This window comes from Osmia lignaria, unplaced genomic scaffold (genome assembly GCF_051020975.1).
Source record: "Osmia lignaria lignaria isolate PbOS001 unplaced genomic scaffold, iyOsmLign1 scaffold0012, whole genome shotgun sequence".
NCBI classification, from domain to species: Eukaryota; Metazoa; Arthropoda; class Insecta; order Hymenoptera; family Megachilidae; genus Osmia; species Osmia lignaria.
This window is the reverse complement of record NW_027478166.1, coordinates 312,501-320,000: the sequence shown is the minus strand read 5'-3', so window position 1 is coordinate 320,000 and position 7,500 is coordinate 312,501. Positions and strand designations below refer to the sequence as shown.

The following is a 7,500-nucleotide window of genomic DNA, read 5'->3' as shown; positions in this document are numbered from 1 at the left end:
CTTTACTCGTTAGATTTGTCTTGTCGCGTGTGTATTCGCTTTTTCGACGCTTTTTAACCATTTAACTTGTTTAGCGAAGCTAAACGCACAGACAGACAAAAAAAAAGGAACAGCATCGCGCGTCAAACAGCGACGACCCATCTGAAGCGATCTTTCATTTATACACCGTTTGTAAACAGAGAGATGTATAAAGCGCGGGGAATCATTCGAAACCCTGGGGCTATTCGAGCTTGCATTTCAGCAAATTATCATCTCAAACATTTCACTCGTTTGCTTTTTCTAAATTTATAGGAGAGCTTCTTTCGTTTATTTTTGACACACCTTTCGTAAATATCGTTTCTGGCAACGTCGGGAGCGTGGATTTCTACAAGTGAACAATCGCGCCGATCCGATAACTTCCAGCAGGATGGAGAATCTTTATAGATTATCTTCCGAGAACTCGGTGCTTTCACGGGCGGTCGTTTATAAATTTTAACGAACGACTCGCGCGCCGTGACGCACTTGCGCTAGTTCGAAGAGATATTTCGAAATTTGTTTCTCTCCTTTAACGGCCTGCATTTAGTGTATCGGTTGCGATTTTCGTCACATCGTTTCCACGACAAACGCCGACGAACTGCCCAACTATCGCTCGTACGTTGCGACTCTTTCTTTGTTTATCGTTCATTCATTCTTTCAATTTCGTTCGATAATCCCGCTCCGAAACGTTCTACTTTCGTTGAACGACGGCGAGATGTTTAGAAAGAAATGAATTACTCTTTTTTCGAGAAGCAAACGCAAGCAGTCTTTTGTTAAGAAAACGACCCTCAGCCAGGCGTGGTCCAGGAATTGTATCCGTGGACCGCAATGTGCGTTCGAAATGTCGATGTTCATGTGTCCTGCAGTTCACACGTTGACGCGCAATTAGCTGCGTTCTTCATCGACCCACGAGCCAAGTGATCCACCGTTCAGGGTAATCGTAAAATTTTGTATTTCAAACTCTTTAGATCTTTAGAGTGTTATTTTCATTATTAACACGCATCACATTCGATACCCACATCACTCTCCCACCCGGCGCGTGCGGGAGAGCGAATTCGGGCGTCGCCAACGTATTTGTTTGTTTGTTCGATCGTTGACGACACGATCGCGTCCAAGGACGGAAACCGTCGGAGAAACGCCCAGTGGCACGCTCCTCTCGACGGTCGGGCGTAAAGTACATTTAAAAACCTTGAAAAGTACGAACGCACACAAGGAATGCGAGCGCGCGTCCTGTCGCTGAATCGTGGGTTGCGAGATTCGAACAGACACACGGCCGGCGACGATCGGTCTAACTAATGGACACATAGTTTTTCAAAGACTCGCTATCGTCGCTTCTCAGCCGGTCCGTAAACAACACACATCGATCAGGCGGACGCACGAATCTTACCACGGTGCGTGTTTCGTAGATTCCAGGTTACCCGCAAGTACCTCTCTCTCCCTCTCGAAAGAGGAATCTCGATCCGTCCTTTTTGGACAATGGAGAAATCTTTTTATCGCAACACGGATGGCAAAGAAACAACCAAAGCGTAGGAGCGTGGGGACGAGAGCGACGAAAAGAACGTCGCGAAAACAAAGTTTCGACGGTTGCTCGTTCTAATACATCGTAGTTTCAACTCTCTCAGTTTTAACCACTCCTAGACGCTTCGTAAACTTTTAACAATTCTTCGCCTCCGCGAGTTTCATTTCGAATAGAGCGAACGCAACACGGACCAAAAAAACTCCGGTGATGCCAGATCATTTAGCAAAGATCAGACGGCGGGTCATCTGTATTCCTTTTCTCTCTTTTTTATATCTTTCCATTTAACTAGGGTGTCGCAACGACGGGTACATTTATATATTTATATATATTGTATTTCAATTTTAATGATCCTTCACTTTCGGTTTGTAATAATATGATCCTTCTTTCATTTCGATCCTTCATATTGTAGGTTAACCAACAGAAGTTTGTTTTTTTACGACTTGTATTTTTGTGGTTTGTTTGTTTGTTTCTTACGACTTGTTTGTACCCGATCAAGTAGACGACGACCCATAAGTATAAGTTAGAGAGATAAAGGTCGAGAGACCTCACGCAAGCGTCTTTTACTTCCATTCACATCAGCCAGAGAGAAATGGTCCGGCGTCGTGCTCTTTGGCGCCGTTGGTCGCACAGTTTTTTTGCCGGCGGTTCCGAACGGACGGGAGAAACGCGATGAGTAATCAAAGCGACCTCCGCACGTAACCGTGTCGGTGTAATTTTACCGCATCGCAGCGTTTTGGTATTTGTTTCTTATTGGCTCGAACCCGAGATTTATGTGTTTTGTGTCATGTATATGGTATTATTTATTATATCTTTCTCGTTTTGTATAATTTTTGGTCCGAGCTCAATAAACTTTTATATCGCTTTATCAATGATCCATTCAGTTAGGTTTTCTCTTGTATTTTTAATTTGTTAATGATCCTTCCGCAGGTTCACCTACGGAAACCTTGTTACGACTTTTACTTCCTCTAAATAATCAAGTTTGGTCATCTTCCCGGTAACATCGGCAATGCCGAGACATTGCCGCGCACCAGTCCGAAGACCTCACTAAATCATTCAATCGGTAGTAGCGACGGGCGGTGTGTACAAAGGGCAGGGACGTAATCAACGCGAGCTTATGACTCGCGCTTACTGGGAATTCCTCGTTCATGGGGAATAATTGCAAGCCCCAATCCCTAGCACGAAGGAGGTTCAGCGGGTTACTCGGGCCTTTCGGCCAGGGAAAACACGTTGATTCCTTCAGTGTAGCGCGCGTGCGGCCCAGAACATCTAAGGGCATCACAGACCTGTTATTGCTCAATCTCGTGCGGCTAGAAGCCGCCTGTCCCTCTAAGAAGATTTGTTTGTACGTTGGTAGTAAAAACCCACCGACCGAAGTCGGGGGCCTTCGAGATACCATAAGTTACGTCTATTTAACAGGCTAGAGTCTCGTTCGTTATCGGAATTAACCAGACAAATCGCTCCACCAACTAAGAACGGCCATGCACCACCACCCACCGAATCAAGAAAGAGCTATCAATCTGTCAATCCTTCCGGTGTCCGGGCCTGGTGAGGTTTCCCGTGTTGAGTCAAATTAAGCCGCAGGCTCCACTCCTGGTGGTGCCCTTCCGTCAATTCCTTTAAGTTTCAGCTTTGCAACCATACTTCCCCCGGAACCCAAAAGCTTTGGTTTCCCGGAAGCTGCCCGCCGAGTCATCGGAGGAACTTCGGCGGATCGCTAGCTGGCATCGTTTATGGTTAGAACTAGGGCGGTATCTGATCGCCTTCGAACCTCTAACTTTCGTTCTTGATTAATGAAAACATTTTTGGCAAATGCTTTCGCTTCTGTCCGTCTTGCGACGATCCAAGAATTTCACCTCTAACGTCGCAATACGAATGCCCCCATCTGTCCCTATTAATCATTACCTCGGGGTTCCGAAAACCAACAAAATAGAACCGAGGTCCTATTCCATTATTCCATGCACAGAGTATTCAGGCGAAGGTAGCCTGCTTTGAGCACTCTAATTTGTTCAAAGTAAACGTACCGGCCCACCTCGACACTCAGTGAAGAGCACCGCGATGGGATATTAGTTGGACCGCCCGCGAGGAGCTAAGCCCACCGGTAGGACGTACCACATAATGCCAGTTAAACACCGCGAGCGGTGAACCGACACTGTGACACACAGATTCAACTACGAGCTTTTTAACCGCAACAACTTTAATATACGCTATTGGAGCTGGAATTACCGCGGCTGCTGGCACCAGACTTGCCCTCCAATGGATCCTCGTTAAAGGATTTAAAGTGTACTCATTCCGATTACGGGGCCTCGGATGAGTCCCGTATCGTTATTTTTCGTCACTACCTCCCCGTGCCGGGAGTGGGTAATTTGCGCGCCTGCTGCCTTCCTTGGATGTGGTAGCCGTTTCTCAGGCTCCCTCTCCGGAATCGAACCCTGATTCCCCGTTACCCGTTACAACCATGGTAGGCGTAGAACCTACCATCGACAGTTGATAAGGCAGACATTTGAAAGATCCGTCGTCGGTGCTAGATGACCATACGATCAGCACAAAGTTATTCAGAGTCACCAAAGCCGACGATGGACGAACGGACAAGCCGTCCGCCACCGATTGGTTTTGATCTAATAAAAGCATTCCTCCCATCTCTGGGTGGAATTCTGGTTTGCATGTATTAGCTCTAGAATTACCACAGTTATCCAAGTAATGTTTTGTACGATCTAAGAAACCAAAACTGATTTAATGAGCCATTCGCGGTTTCACCTTAATTCGGTATGTACTTAGACATGCATGGCTTAATCTTTGAGACAAGCATATGACTACTGGCAGGATCAACCAGGGAGCTTAGTTATTATTGTAAATTTAAATTTTCGTCGTCGGCCCTCCCTGTAAGACCGATCGACGTTAAGCCATTTCTCTTTTGTATGTAACACACATTTCATAAATTTTGTACCTCTTATAGAGGCCAAATATTCTCCTCCTCCTCTCATAAAGCACGAAAATCACTTTCACGCCGTGCATCCATCGTGCAAGCACGTAGACCACACACGCTGGACAATATAATAAAAGATAGCGCGGACAGTGGCATGCTATACAAATCGAGAAAGCGCGTACAGTGATCATGCTGGTCATTTTGCCACCAAATTTTATAATCTTTATCATTAGAGCGGGCCCACCAACCTCGTCTCTGTACTTTATACATTTCTCCTCCATCTGCACACACCTTTTCAAACATTAACGGAGAGAGTTCCTTGGACTTGCTTTAAATGTACATATTAGATATGTTGGAATCTCTCTCCTTTAGAAGTTTCCCCAGCCTTAAAACTTCTTTCATTTTTACTCCTCTCTCCATACTTATTTTCCTCTCTGAACGTATCAGAGAGGATTTTATTTCTGACACCTCTTGACTTTTCTTAAATTCAGGGACGTAATTTTGTTCATAATTCAGTGGACTTTTGTGTATTTTATACTTTAAATATTTCCAAACAGTCTCCCTTCTAAAAGTGATAGAACGAATTTTCGTCTAACACTACTTTCTTGGTTCAAAAATTTTATACAATCTTATAACTTTTTCAGTTTTAACAAATTTTGGTTACAGACAGTTGATGCTCAGTTTGTACAAGTATGCAACATTTATAAGTGCATACAGGTCACCAGCCTTATATTACAAGGCTCACCACATATGGGCCATTCGGTCTTAGACACCGACCCGTGGTAATGCTGTGTGGAGATTAATAATAATCCGCAACGGAAAACCGGAACGAGAATAGTCGAGAAAGTATATTCTCGAGGAGCGGTAGACTGCTTTTCAACCGAAGTCATAAAAGAGCCACACGCTCGACGCTACTCCCGACCGGTCCGAGCGAACCGAAAGTGCCTTCCTATAAATACCGAACGGCCGGCCGCTAGGTCGGCGACGCATGGGCTTACGCCCAGGCGTATGCCTGTGCAAACCGCCGTGAGAGCGTACCATCCCGCCGGCACGGTAAAACTTAGACTGAAAATATCGTCGAACATATCCTTTCATTTTATAACGTTCTATACATGAAAATTAATAAATTAACATGCAGGACATAATAAATTCACATTCTCATGTAAATCATGGGTTTAATTAATATTTTAAAAAATTTTAAAACCGCCCAGAACCGATGAGATGAAAATATTAAAACGATATTTTTGCATTTTCTTACGGTAAAACATTAACAAATAAGCGACTATAGCAATATAAAACTCCATTTGTAATTTAATTAATCAAAATTAATATTTTTTTTTGATTTTTCAGCGATCCAGAACCGATGAGACGAAAACATTAAAACGATATTTTTGCATTTTCTTACGACAAAACATTAACAAATACGAGACTATAACAATATAAAACTACATATGTAATTTAATTAATCAAAATTAATAATTTTTTTTGATTTTTCAGTGATCCAGAACCGATAAGTCGAAAATTTTAACAATCATATTTTTGCATTCTGTACCGTGGATCCATCGTTAAACGCTATTAAACTAACGTCCGTGATGGTATAAATGCAGATTTTCGCTCCGTTTAGCCAAAATAACGAACTTTAGGTGCGCTCCGAAATATTTCAAAGTCCCAGCGGCGTATTGCTTCGCCTCTTAGAACCGATTAGTCGAAAATTTTAACAATCATATTTTTGCATTCTGTACCGTGGATCCATCGTTAAACGCTATTAAACTAACGTCCGTGATGGTATAAATGCAGATTTTCGCTCCGTTTAGCCAAAATAACGAACTTTAGGTGCGCTCCGAAATATTTCAAAGTCCCAGCGGCGTATTGCTTCGCCTCTTAGAACCGATTAGTCGAAAATTTTAACAATCATATTTTTGCATTCTGTACCGTGGATCCATCGTTAAACGCTATTAAACTAACGTCCGTGATGGTATAAATGCAGATTTTCGCTCCGTTTAGCCAAAATAACGAACTTTAGGTGCGCTCCGAAATATTTCAAAGTCCCAGCGGCGTATTGCTTCGCCTCTTAGAACCGATTAGTCGAAAATTTTAACAATCATATTTTTGCATTCTGTACCGTGGATCGATCGTTAAACGCTATTGAACTAACGTCCGTGATGGTATAAATGCAGATTTTCGCTCCGTTTAGCCAAAATAACGAACTTTAGGTGCGCTCCGAAATATTTCAAAGTCCCAGCGGCGTATTGCTTCGCCTCTTAGAACCGATTAGTCGAAAATTTTAACAATCATATTTTTGCATTCTGTACCGTGGATCCATCGTTAAACGCTATTAAACTAACGTCCGTGATGGTATAAATGCAGATTTTCGCTCCGTTTAGCCAAAATAACGAACTTTAGGTGCGCTCCGAAATATTTCAAAGTCCCAGCGGCGTATTGCTTCGCCTCCTAGAACCGATTAGTCGAAAATTTTAACAATCATATTTTTGCATTCTGTACCGTGGATCGATCGTTAAACGCTATTGAACTAACGTCCGTGATGGTATAAATGCAGATTTTCGGTCCGTTTAGCCAAAATAACGAACTTTAGGTGCGCTCCGAAATATTTCAAAGTCCCAGCGGCGTATTGCTTCGCCTCTTAGAACCGATTAGTCGAAAATTTTAACAATCATATTTTTGCATTCTGTACCGTGGATCGATCGTTAAACGCTATTGAACTAACGTCCGTGATGGTATAAATGCAGATTTTCGCTCCGTTTAGCCAAAATAACGAACTTTAGGTGCGCTCCGAAATATTTCAAAGTCCCAGCGGCGTATTGCTTCGCCTCTTAGAACCGATTAGTCGAAAATTTTAACAATCATATTTTTGCATTCTGTACCGTGGATCCATCGTTAAACGCTATTAAACTAACGTCCGTGATGGTATAAATGCAGATTTTCGCTCCGTTTAGCCAAAATAACGAACTTTAGGTGCGCTCCGAAATATTTCAAAGTCCCAGCGGCGTATTGCTTCGCCTCTTAGAACCGATTAGTCGAAAAT

At 43.1% G+C, this 7,500-nt stretch overlaps 2 non-coding genes across 2 annotated transcripts; both read right to left on the bottom strand.

The window, feature by feature from the left end:
• Window positions 1-797: 797 nt before the first annotated feature.
• Window positions 798-952, bottom strand: LOC143306558 (5.8S ribosomal RNA). Its single transcript, XR_013063914.1, has one exon. It is a non-coding gene; the product is annotated as a 5.8S ribosomal RNA (ribosomal RNA).
• Window positions 953-2,444: 1,492 nt separating this feature from the next.
• LOC143306517 (small subunit ribosomal RNA) lies at window positions 2,445-4,367 on the bottom strand. The gene has a single exon (XR_013063893.1). It is a non-coding gene; the product is annotated as a small subunit ribosomal RNA (ribosomal RNA).
• Between the last annotated feature and the right edge of the window lie 3,133 nt (window positions 4,368-7,500).